At 38.2% G+C, this 12,500-nt stretch overlaps 1 protein-coding gene across 2 annotated transcripts in view; it reads left to right on the plus strand.

The window, feature by feature from the left end:
- Positions 1-5,595: 5,595 nt before the first annotated feature.
- LOC126986235 (uncharacterized) overlaps positions 5,596-12,500 on the plus strand; it is a 29,814-nt gene continuing 22,909 nt past the window's right edge. Inside the window, exons 1-2 of one of the 2 annotated variants that reach the window (XM_050842202.1) lie at positions 5,596-5,722; positions 8,080-8,490. The gene's annotated coding sequence lies outside the window, so the exon portion shown is untranslated. The remainder of the gene's footprint in view (positions 5,723-8,079; positions 8,491-12,500) is intronic. The other variant, XM_050842203.1, reaches the window with a different exon arrangement.

Consider the following 12,500-nt stretch of genomic DNA (forward strand, 5'->3'; position numbering starts at 1 on the left):
AGAGAGAGAGAGAGAGAGAGAGAGAGAGAGAGAGAGAGAGAGACTTATGGCCACTCTACATATTCTCTCTCGCTCACATTTATCTTCCTTCTTCTTCCTCCTTTTTCTTTTCCTTTCCTTTCGATATATTCTTCCCTTCTTTTTCTTTTCATTTTTCTTTTCTTCTTTTTCTTTTTTTCTCTCTTTTTCTTCCTCTTCCTTGTTATCTTCTTTATCCTTCTATTATTATTGCTGTTGTTATTTTTATTATTATTATTATTATTATTATTATTATTATTATTATTATTATTATTATTTATTTATTTTCCTCACTCGTCTAGAAGGTCGAAAGTGAATCATTCCTTCTCCTCCTCCTCCTCCTCCTCTTCTTCCTCCTCCTCCTCCTCCTCCTCCTCCTCCTCCTTCTCCTCCTCCTCCTCGTGTGTGTGTGTGTGGGTGTGTTTAGAGACAGTACACACACACACACACACACACACACACACACACACACCACAATCTATTCTGGTTAATCCATTGAACCTGCCTCATATTACTACCTCTCACGCAAGGACAGGTATTCATAGCTTCACCTGTAGACCTGTTTACCTGTCTATCTCACCTGTTGATGATTGATATTGAGGATATTGCCACAGCCAGCGAGGAGCAAAGGGCCCTAAATAGTCTTGCCTCAGTATTCCTTTAGTAAGCAATGTATCTGTATAGCTTCCATTTGTGGCATATTCGAATAACAAGTTCTTTTTTTTTTTTTACAACAAAGGAGACAGCTCAAGGGCACAAAAAAAGGTAACAATAATAATAATAATAGTAATAATAATAATAAAAAAAGCCCGCTACTCGCTGCTCAAATTTTCGGTATTTCGGTATGTCTGATTTTGAGTACATGTCAAGGAACACAAATGGAAAGTTCAAGGGCGGGGTTGGTATTCCCAGACGCTCCCCGCTTCTCACATCCAACATTTCCAAAGACTAGTACCAACAAACTCTTCTGTGTTGTCTGATTTTGAGTTTTGTAGAAGTGAGACAAAGGGAATGATCAAAGGGTTGGTATTTTGTTATATAAGTGGTAGGGTAGTGAGCGGAGGGTTGGTTTTTAGATAGGAAATATACCCAGCACACGTTTTCTTTCTTGCTCAAATTCATCTTCTTTCTTCTTCCTCCTTTTTCTTTTCCTTTTCTTTCCATGCATTCTTGCCCTCTCCTTTCTCTTTTCCTTTTTCTTTTCTTCTTTTCATTTCTCTTTCTCTTCCTCTTCCTTGCAGTCTTCTTTATCCTTCTGTTATTATTATCGTTGTTATTTTTATTGTCATTATTATTATTATTATTTTTATTATATCCTGAAAAAGCTCAAGAGGAAGTATAAATAAATATAAAAAAGGAACACAAATGGAAAGTTCAAGGGCGGGGTTGGTATTCCCAGACGCTCCCCGCTTCTCACATCTAACATTTCCAAAGGGCATTACCAACAAACTCTTCTGTGTTGTCTGATTTTGAGTTTAGTAGAAGTGAGACAAAGGGAAAGATCAAAGGGTTGGCATTTTGAGTCTCTCCCGCCTCTTACATCCAACATTTCCGAAGGCTATTACCAACAAACTCTTCTGTGTTGTCTGATTTTGAGTTTATGTAGAAGTGAGACAAAGGGAAAGATCAAAGGGTTGGCATTTTGAGTCTCTCCCGCCTCTTACATCCAACATTTCCAAAGGGCATTACCAACAAACTCTTCTGTGTTGTCTGATTTTGAGTTTCGTAGAAGTGAGACAAAGGGAAAGATCAAAGGGTTGGCATTTTGAGTCTCTCCCGCCTCTTACATCCAACATTTCCAAAGGGCATTACCAACAAACTCTTCTGTGTTGTCTGATTTTGAGTTTAGTAGAAGTGAGACAAAGGGAAAGATCAAAGGGTTGGTATTTTGAGTCTCTCCCGCCTCTTACATCCAACATTTCCAAAGGGCATTACCAACAAACTCTTCTGTGTTGTCTGATTTTGAGTTTAGTAGAAGTGAGACAAAGGGAAAGATCAAAGGGTTGGCATTTTGAGTCTCTCCCGCCTCTTACATCCAATATTTCCGAAGGGCATCAGTAAAATCAATCGGGTTCTCATCGTGTTTTGTAGCGTTCGTCATACAAAGGGTGTTTACTCACTACCACCAGGGTCCTAAGTGTCGTATTTTAAAACATTTCGTCGCCCGAGTTCACATATTTGTCAAGGCTTTCATAGGAGTTTTGGGCATTTCCAGGAGTAGTTTCATGACCCTGGTGGTAGTGTGAGTCTTCTTCTGTACCATGAACCTAAAGAAACACATATTTGACAAGGCTTTCGTATAGGAGTTTTGGGCATTTCCAGGAGTAGTTTTATGACCCTGGTGGTAGTGAGACCCTTTTTCTGTGCCATGAACCTTGAAAAACACTCATGAAAAGCAGATTGATCCCCTCTTTGACCTTTAGAAATAGTTGATGTGAGAAGCGATGGTGTCTTAAAATACGGCCCTAAGACTTCCCGTGAACACCACAACACCCACGAAAGCCTTCCCGAATGTGTGTGTGTTTACGCGCCGAAATGTCTCAGAATATGCCCCCAAGATTTAGTGATGTGAAGTTTCCAGTTGAGATTTTGAGTTAAAAATAAGCCAGGAATGTTTAGTGTATTGAAAGAAGTGAGAAACGAGATGATATGAAGTTTCCAGTTAAAATTTTGAGTTAAATAGAGACCAAGGATGTTTAGTGAAGAGGTTAGAGATAAGATATGAAATTCCCAGTTAAGATTTTGAGTTAAGTAGAGACCAAGGATGTTTAGTGAAAAAGTTAGAGATAAGATATGAAATTCCCAGTTAAGATTTTGAGTTAAGTAGAGACCAAGGATGTTTAGTGAAGAAGTTAGAGATAAGATATGCAATTCCCTGTTAAGATTTTGAGTTAAGTAGAGACCAAGGATGTTTAGTGAAGAAGTTAGAGATAAGATATGAAATTCCCTGTTAAGATTTTGAGTTAAGTAGAGACCAAGGATGTTTAGTGAAAAAGGTGAGAGATAAGATATGACATTCCCAGTTAAGATTTTGAGTTAAGTAGAGACCAAGGATGTTTAGTGAAGAAGTTAGAGATAAGATATGCAATTCCCTGTTAAGATTTTGAGTTAAGTAGAGACCAAGGATGTTTAGTGAAGAAGTTAGAGATAAGATATGAAATTCCCAGTTAAGATTTTGAGTTAAGGACAGACCGAGGATGTTTAGTGTTGGAGAAGGTGACAGCTGAGTGTTATCGAAGAATAGGGGACAGGTGTTTGGAAGATTGTGTCGAGTGATCAGGTGGATAAATTTTGAGTTTTTGAGGCGTTGAAGGACACCAGGTTGCTTCTCCCCCAATCGGAAATGATAGCAAGGTCTGAGATTAAGCGTTCTACAGCCTCCAGTCTAATCATATAATTTCTGTTGGGAGGGTATTCTGTTGAAAGGTGTTGAGTAATGCAGAATGGAGTCATCAGCTTAGAAGTGGATTGAACAGTTTGGTTTGTAAATATCATGAATGAGCCACAGAAAGAGATTGTGAGACGGTGAGTAATGCAAAGAAGAGTCATCGGCGTAGGAGTGGATAGAACAATTCGCTTCAGAAAGATTAATAATGAACAACAGAGTGGCAGACGGTGAGTAATGCAAAGAAGAGTCATCGGCATAGGAGTGGGTAGAACAATTCGCTTCAGAAATATTAATAATGAACAACAGAGAGTGGCAGACGGTGAGTAATGCAAAGAAGAGTCATCGGCGTAGGAGTGGATGGAACAATTCGCTTCAGAAAGATTAATAATGAACAACAGAGAGTGGCAAACGCTGAGTAATGCAAAGAAGAGTCATCGGCGTAGGAGTGGGTAGAACAATTCGCTTCAGAAAGATTAATAATGAACAACAGAGAGTGGCAGACGGTGAGTAATGCAGAGTAGAGTCATCGGCGTAGGAGCGGGTAGAACAGTTATTTCGGCAAGATCATTAGTGGCCAACAGCAAGAGAGTGGGAGATTGAACAAGCCCCGCGGTACACCACTCCTGATAGGTTTACGGGCAGAACAGTGACCGTCTACCACAGCGGAAATCGTTTGGCCTGTAATGGAAACCGGAGATTCAAGTACAGGGGGAGAGGGTTAGAATCTGTAGGCGGGCGGATTAGAAGCAGACTTGATCACTTACTATTCCTGAAAGCGTTCGATAAGGTCTTACTCTTCCTCCACCCCTGTTTGTCTTTCATCAGTATTATTTCTCTGCTTGAGTTTATTGCCTTCTGTACTTCCTTGGCCTTTCATTGGGGGATTTACGTCACCTTACAGACGCTTAGATTCCACGAGAAGTGTTGTAATCATTACTTATAGGAGAAGAAAGAGGATTTGTATGAAGGGAGATGAAGGAGTAATCGGAAAGAAAGAGGAGGAGGAGGAGGAGGAGGAGGAAGAGGAGATAGGAATAAGTGGAGGAAGAGGATGTTTATAAAGAGGAGAAGTAGGTGAAGGAAGACTAGGAAAGAAAGAAGAGGAGGAGGAGATAGGAATAAGAGAGAAGATATTAATGAAGAGGATGAAGAGGAGGAGAAGGAGGAGAAGATGGGAGTAAGAGGAGAAAAAGATGAGTATGAAGAGGAAGAAAAGGAAAGAAAGAAGAAAAATAAGGAAGGAAAAAGGAGAAAGGAAATGTGAAAGGTTCTTGTGTCTGAGAGTACAGTGTGCGTGTGTGTGTGTGTGTGTGTGTGTGTGTGTGTGTGTGTGTGTGTGTGTGTGTTAATGAAGGGAGTAAGGAGCTGTCGAAAGAAAAAAAAAACGAGGAAGGAGAGAGAGAGAGAGAAAAAAAAACATAAGTGGGTGAAAATAAACGGAAAAAAACACGAAAAAAAAAAAAAAACAGTGGGTTAAGTGTGTCTTGTATGGTCGTCTGTTTTGAGGTTGACAGATAGACGGACAGACAGACAGATTGACAGACAGACAGACACGTTCATTCATCTACACCATATCCTGTTGACAACCTAATCAGGCCACACACACACACACACACACACACACACACACACACACACACACACACACACACACACACACACACACACACATGAGGGTAACTATATTTTTTTTTTTACCTTTTTGCGAATCACGAAAATAAAAATGAACAAAAAAAAAAAAAAAAGGAAAATTGAGTCAAACGAAAGTGCTGTAATTTAAACGTCGATATTTGTGTTTGGAAAATATATATATCCGGGAATTTGAATACGAAGGGGAAATAAATGAGAGGAATGTAGATGCGATGTTGTTTATTTTTTTTTTTTTTCCTCGTCTGTCTTTCTGCACGCCTGTCTTCTTTTTAAAGTGTGTGTCTGTCTCTGTCTGTTTTTCTGTCTGTCTGTCTTTCTGTCTGTTTGTTTTTGTATGTCTCTGTTTGTCTATCTGTCTATCTGTTTATCTATCTATCTTTCTCTCTCTCTCTCTCTCTCCTTCCTTCCTTCCCTTCCCTTCCCGCCTCTCCTCCCCCGTTGGCAACACTGCTAGCCACACGGAAGGGCCTTGGGAATAAAGTGACTGTCTGACCCTCGCCTCCACACCTTGACAACGCTGCTCTCTGCCCTCAGTTACCCGGCAGACGTGTGAGGGGACAGACGTACGTTGGATTCTCTTCCCCTCGTTGGCTTGACTCGCTCGCTCGCTCGCTCGCTTCGTTTCCGTTCACTGAAATCTCTGAAAACCTCCATTTTTTTTTGTTTGTGCGTTTGTGTGTTTTTATTTTGTGTTTTCTTGTGTGTGGTTTTTCTTTTTTCTGTTTTTTTTTTTTGTTTTGTTTCCGCATCTTCGTTTTTCTGTATTTTTTTATGGTGTTCTTTCGTTAATCACTTTCCTCTCTCTCTCTCTCTCTCTCTCTCTCTCTCTCTCTCTCTCTCTCTCTCTCTCTCTCTTCAACTCCTTCTTTCTTTACTTCGTTTTTTTTCTTTTTTTTTCCTTTTCATTTCGTTTTTTCTTTCTTTTTTGTCGCACTCTTTCTTTATCGCTTTTTTATATCTTCCTTCATTCGTTTTTTTCTTGTCTTCCTTTTCTTCTTTCTTTTCTTCGCGTTTTTTTTTTGTTTGTTTGTTTGTTTGGAAAAGTGAAAAAAAAAGTTAGGGTGAAGTTTTTCGTCACTTGCTTCAATCTTTTCTTTCTTTCTTTCTTTCTTTCTTTTTCTTTCTTATTTATATTCCTCTATTTTCTGTCTTCGTTTTTTTCTTCTCCTTCCTTTTCTTTTCGTCGCTCACTTCCGTCTTTCTTATTTCTCTTTCTTTCTATCTTTCTTTCTTTCTTTCTTTCTTTCTTTCTTTCTTTCTTTCTTTCTTATTTACATTCCTCGTGTCTCTTTATCTTCCTCCTCTATTTCCTGTCTTCTTTTTCTTCTTTTCCTTTCTTTTCTTTTTTCCGTCGCTCTCTCATCTATCTTTTTTTCTTTCTTACTTTCTAATTCATTTATATTCCTCGTATTTCTCTTTATCTTTCTCCTCTATTTCCTGTCTTCGTGTTCTCTTTTCCCTTTTCTCTCTTTTCATTTGTTTTGGAAGCGTACAAAAAGTTCAGTAGGAAAAGTTTATAATATTTTCATCGCTTTTCTCCTTTTTTGTTTTTATTTTGTTTATATTTCAATTTTCCTTTTCAGCTTTTTTATTTACTTGATCTTCTTTTTCTCTTTCTTTTCTTCTATCTTTCTTTTTTCTTTCTTATTTTTCTTTTTTCTTTCTTTATTCTCCCTTTTCTTCCTCCCTTCTATCTTCCTTTCTCTTTTCTTTCTTGTTTTCCTGTTTTCTTTCTTTTTTTTCTCTTTTCTTCCTCCCTTCTATCTTCCTTTCTCTTTTCTTTCTGTCTTTCTTTTTTTCTTTCTTAATCTTTTCTTTTTTCTTACTTTCTCATTCTTTTCTTTCTCCTTTATTTCTTAACTCTCTTCTTCTCTGTTTTGCCTCCGCTTGTCTTCTTTTCTTATATTTTTGTTTGTTTGGAAAATAAAGAGAAAACAAACAAAATTGGAAAGTTTGTTTGTTGTTTCGTTGGACGTCTCTCTCTCTCTCTCTCTCTCTCTCTCTCTCTCTCTCTCTCTCTCTCTCTCTCTTCCTCTTCTCTTCTTATTTTCCTTCCTCTTTTCTTGTCATTTCTCTTCCCTTCCTCCTTTCTTTTTTTAATTTTCCTTCCTTCCTTCTTCCCTTTCTAATTTCTTTTTGATTTTCCTTCCTCTCTTCTTTCCTTCTCCTCTTCCTTCTTTCTTTCTTCTCTTCCTCATTCTCTTCTTCTCTTCCTCGATTCTTTTATTTTCCTCTGTCTCATATTTTAATTTTCTCCTCCTCGATCTTCGTTTAATTAGAAAAGTGAATAAAAAGCTAAAGTTGGAAAAAAAGTGGATTAAAAGTTAAGTGTTGGAAAGGATTCATATATATATTTTTTTTACGTTCTGGGAAAAAAAAGCGAAAGAAAAAAAGTGTTACGGTGAATCTTTTTTATTAATTAAGTGATTTACGAGATAATTTACTTTTCATTATTGTTTTTTTTTTTATCTAATTGACGTTTAAGAGTTACTCAGAAAACAATAATAATAATAATAATAATAATAATAATAATAATAATAATAATAACTTCAATACACATTTCTTAACATTTATTTTGTCCTGGAATTATTTGTTTTCCCTTTTATTTCTTTTATTTATTATTTTATTTTATTTGTTATTGTTTTTTATCGTTTTTATTTGGTTTAGTTGAAGTGTGTTTGTGTATGCGTAAGAAAGAGAGAGAGAGAGAGAGAGAGAGAGAGAGAGAGAGAGAGAGAGAGAGAGAGAGAGAGAGAGATGATGTATTTGTGTTTGCGTTCATGATTTACATTTTTGTTTGTTTGTTATTTTATTATCTCTCTCTCTCTCTCTCTCTCTCTCTCTCTCTCTCTCAGGCACAGTACTATCTTTTTTTCTCATTATTCTCATTTTTTCATTCACATTTTTATCCATTTTTTTCATTTGCTCATTTATCTCATTTTTTTTTATCTATATTGTTTTCTATTTTCTTATATATATTTTTTCTCATTTAACAACTCTCTCCTTTCTCATTTAATTTTCAGTTGGTCGCAAGATTTTCTCACCGAGGACAATACATTTTATATTTTTTTTCCTACCTGAAGAGACCTTGAAAGATAATGTGAGAGAGTGAGAAAGTGAGAGAGAGAGGATGTGAGATAATGAACGGAGCATTGTGGCGCCCTAAAGGAAGAAGAAGAAGAAAAGGACTAAGAAGAAAAAAGAGGAAATAGAGAAAGAAGAGGAAGAGAGAAAAAGAGAGAAGAAGGATGTGTGACTGACGAGGAAAATAAATAAACGAAAGGAAAAAGAGAAAAGGGATAAAAATGAAGTGAAGAAGAAGAAGAAGAAGAAAAAAGAAGAAAAAAGTTTTGGATGGATTAAAAAACAAGGAATTACGTTTGTGTGTTCGTGTGTTCGTGTGTACATCGAAATGGATCTAACTCAACTCTAGTGTAAGTACTATTATTGTTATTTGTAGTAGTAGTAGTAGTAGTAGTAGCAGTAGAAGTAATAGTAGTAGTAGTAGTAGTGGTAGTGGTGGTAGTATTAGTCATTGTAGTAGTAGTGGTGGTATTAGTAGTAGTAGTTGTAATAGTAGTAGTAGTAGTAGTAGTGGTAGTGGTGGTAGTATTAGTCATTGTAGTAGTAGTGGTGGTATTAGTAGTAGTAGTTGTAATAGTAGTAGTAGTAGTAGTAGTAGTAGTAGTAGTAGTAGTAGTAGTAGTAATAATAATAGTTATAATAGTAGTAGTAGTAAAAATAAAAGTCGCACACACACACACACACACACACACACACACACACACACACACACACACACACAAGATTATTAATGCGTGGCTCATGTTTGTTTGTGTGTCTGTTTGTTTTTATTCTTTGTCTAATTAAAACAAGTCAGCCTGGATGGTCACCTGCATGTGTGTGTGCGTGGGTGCGTGTGTGAGTGGGTGTGTGTGTGTGTGTGTGTGTGTGTGTGTGTGTGTGTGTAGGCGGGTCTTGCAAAATTTTTCCCTAAAGAAGATGGTTTGTAATGAAAAGAATCTCTCTCTCTCTCTCTCTCTCTCTCTCTCTCTCTCTCTCTCTCTCTCTCTCTCTCTCTCTCTCTCTCTCATCCTTGAGAGAGAGAGAGAGAGAGAGAGAGGTTGATATATCGATTTTTTTCTCTCCTCAGTGAGTTTTTGTTTAATTTAAAATGTTTGTGCTTGAGTGAGAGAGAGAGAGAGAGAGAGAGAGAGAGAGGAATATATATCTGAGAAAGCAAAACAAACACCTCCGTAGCTGTTTCGTCTAAAGCTGTTTCATAATGTTTAGTTCTGAAACGTGACAAGGGGGTGAAGAGTGTTTGAATTCACTCCCTTTTCTTTTACCCTCTTCTTTTTACCCCTCTTCTATTTTTCTCTCTTCTTTTCCTTCCCTTTCTCTTTCCTACCTCTTTTTCCGCTCTTCTTTTTTCTCCTCTTCTTTTTTCCCCTTCTTCTTTTTTTCCCCTCTTCTTTTTTCCTTCCCTCTCTCTTTTTTCATCTCGTTTTCTTCCCTTTCATCTTTTCTCCTTCGTTTCTGCCTCTTTTAACCCTCTTCTTTTTTTCCTCTCTTCTTTTTTCCCCCCTCTTCTTTTTTCCCCTCTTCTTTTTTCCTTCCCTCTCTTTTTTCATCTCGTTTTCTTCCCTTTCATCTTTTCTCCTTCGTTTCTGCCTCTTTTAACCCTCTTCTTTTTTCCCCTCTTCTTTTTTCCCCTCTTCTTTTTTTCCCTCTTCTTTTTTCCCCTCTTCTTTTTTCCCCTCTTCTTTTTTCCCCTCTTCTTTTTTCCCCCTCGTCTTTTTTCCTTCCCTCTCTCTTTTTTCATCTCGCTTTCTTCCCTTTCATCTTTTCTCCTTTAGTTCCTGCCTCTTTTTCCCCTCTTCTTTTTTTTCCTCTTCTTTTTTCTCTCTTCTTTTCCTTCCCTTTTTTTTCTATTTCGTTTTCTTCCCTTTCATCTTTTTCTCCTTCGTTCCTGCCTCTTTTTCCCCTCTTCTTTTTTTCCCTCTTTTTTCTCTTCTTTTCCTTCCCTTTCTCTTTTCCATCTCGTTCTCTTCCATTCACCTCCCTTTCATCTTTTCTTCATTCCTTGGCTTTCCCTTCGTTCCTCCTTCTATTAACTCCTTTCTTTTTTTCCCTTTTCTTTTTCCTTTCTATTTTCCTTCCCTTTCTCTTTTCCATTTCTCTTTCCCTTCCATTCATCTCCCTTTCATCTTTTCTCCTTTCCTTGGCTTTCCCTTCGTTCCTCCTTTTTCCCCCTCTTCTTTTTCCCCTTTTCTTTTTCCCTCCTTTTTTCCTTCTTCTCTTTTTCGTTCACATTCTCCTTCATTCATCTCCCTTTCTTCTCCTTTCTTTTCTTCCTCTTTTTTCGTTCCTCTTATTCCTTTTCTTATCTCTTCTTTCCCTTCTCCTCTTCTTTCCTCCCCTCTTCTTTTTCCCCCTGTTTTTCCTTCTCCTCTGTTTCATCTTTTCTTTTTTATTCCTCTCCTTTCTTTTCCTTTCCTTTCCGTTGGTTCTGTGTTTTCTTTCTCTCCCTTTTCTTCCTCCTTTTCTTTTCTTCTTCTCTTTTCCTTCCCTTCTCTTTTCCCTTTCATTCCTACTTTCATTTCCTTCTCTCATGCTTTCTTTTCCTCCTTTCTTTTCCTTCCCTTTTTTTCCTCTCACTTTCTTTTTTCCATTTCTTTCCCTCACTTTTCTTTCTTCTCTATCTCCTTCTTCAGTTACCGTCCTTCCTCTCCTTCCTTGCGGCTTTTTATCTCCTCCTCCTCCTCCTCCTCCTCCTCCTCCTCCTCCTCTTCCTCTTCTTCTTCCTTCTTCCATCATAATATTATAATGTCATCTCGCCCATCTCCTCTTCCTCATTTTCTATCTTTATTTTCGTTTTCCTCTTCCTCCATATCACTGCACTCCTCCTCCTCCTCCTCCTCCTCCTCCTCCTCTTCCTCCTCCTCTTCCTCTTCCTTGTCTCACCACCTCCTCTTCTTTCTCCGTTATCAATCACATTTATTATTTCTCCTCCTCCTCCTCCTCCTTCTCCTCCTCCTCCTCCTCCTCCTCCTCCTCCGCACACACCTGGCAAGACACACACACACACACACACACACACACACACACACACACACACACACACACACACGTCTTTCATTAAAGGGTTCGTGATCTTTTTATTTTCTTTATTTGTTTATTTATTTATTTTATTTACTTATTATTATTTTTTATTTATTTTATTTCGATTTCATATATGAAAGAGAGAGAGAGAGAAGAGAGAGAGAGAGAGAGAGAGAGAGAGAGAGAGAGAGAGAGAGAGAGAGAGAGAGAGAGAGAGAGAGAGAGAGAGAGAGAGAGAGAGAGAGAGAGAGAGAGAGAGAGAGAGAGAGAGAGAGAGAGAGAGAGAGAGAGAGAGAGGAGAATGAGGGTGGAGAAAAGAGAATGGAGGAGAAGAAAAAGGGGTGGAGAGAAAATAAAAGGAAGAGAAGGAGAGAAATAGAAGAGGGGACAAAGGGTGGAAAAAAAGAGGAAGAAGAGGAAGAAAGAGATAGGCAAGGAAAAAAAGGGGATGGAAAAAGATAGAGAAAAAAAAAGATAGGAAAGAAAAGAAAAGGGTAAAAAAACCCTCGCCATTTAAGGAGGGACCTAAACATTTCAATTTCCACTCTCGAAAAAGGCGAGGGGCGCGAAGGAGACTCGATTGAGGTTTATATATAGATGAAGGGCTTTAATTAGGACGATGTTAATAAGGGATTAGCGGTAGGAGAGGCGGGCGGGACACGTAGGAACAGATTCAAATTTATAAATACATCAAAGGCTTTAATTAGAGGGATATTAATAATGTTCTTGTGGTAGGGGAGCCAGGGAGGACTCGTAGCAATGGGTTCAGGTTAGATGCATTCAGATTCAACAAGGACATAGGCAAGAATCGGTTTGCTAACAGAGTGGTGGATGAGTGGAACAGGCCTGGCAGTCATGTGGTGAGTGCCAATACGATAGACACATGCGAGAAGAGAAGAAAACACGTAGCAATGGATTTAAGTTGGACACATTCAGATTCAACAAGGACACAGGAAGGAATTGGCTTACTAACAGAGTGGTGGATGAGTGGAACAGGCCTGGCAGTCATGTGGTGAGTGCCAATAGGATAGACACATTCCAGAAGAGGTTAGATAAAATGGTTGATAGGTGGGGGTAGATGGTACAAAGGGTGGCTATGGTGGTGATAGGTTGTCATCTCAGGAGGAGCGACGGAGAAAGAAGAGGAAGAGGAGGAGGACTAGTTCTGTGATAAGGAGGAAGAGGAAAATGAAAATAACATAACATAACACAAATAACTCCCTGATCCATTTTCTTTTGCTCCAAGATTCTGTTAATTAAAAGCCTGCAGTTTGATTTCATTAGCCAATTAGTGGAGAATTCAAAGAGACATAGAGGAGGAGGAGGAGGAGGCGGAGGA

The sequence above is a fragment of the Eriocheir sinensis genome, chromosome 61 (genome assembly GCF_024679095.1).
Source record: "Eriocheir sinensis breed Jianghai 21 chromosome 61, ASM2467909v1, whole genome shotgun sequence".
NCBI lineage: Eukaryota > Metazoa > Arthropoda > Malacostraca > Decapoda > Varunidae > Eriocheir > Eriocheir sinensis.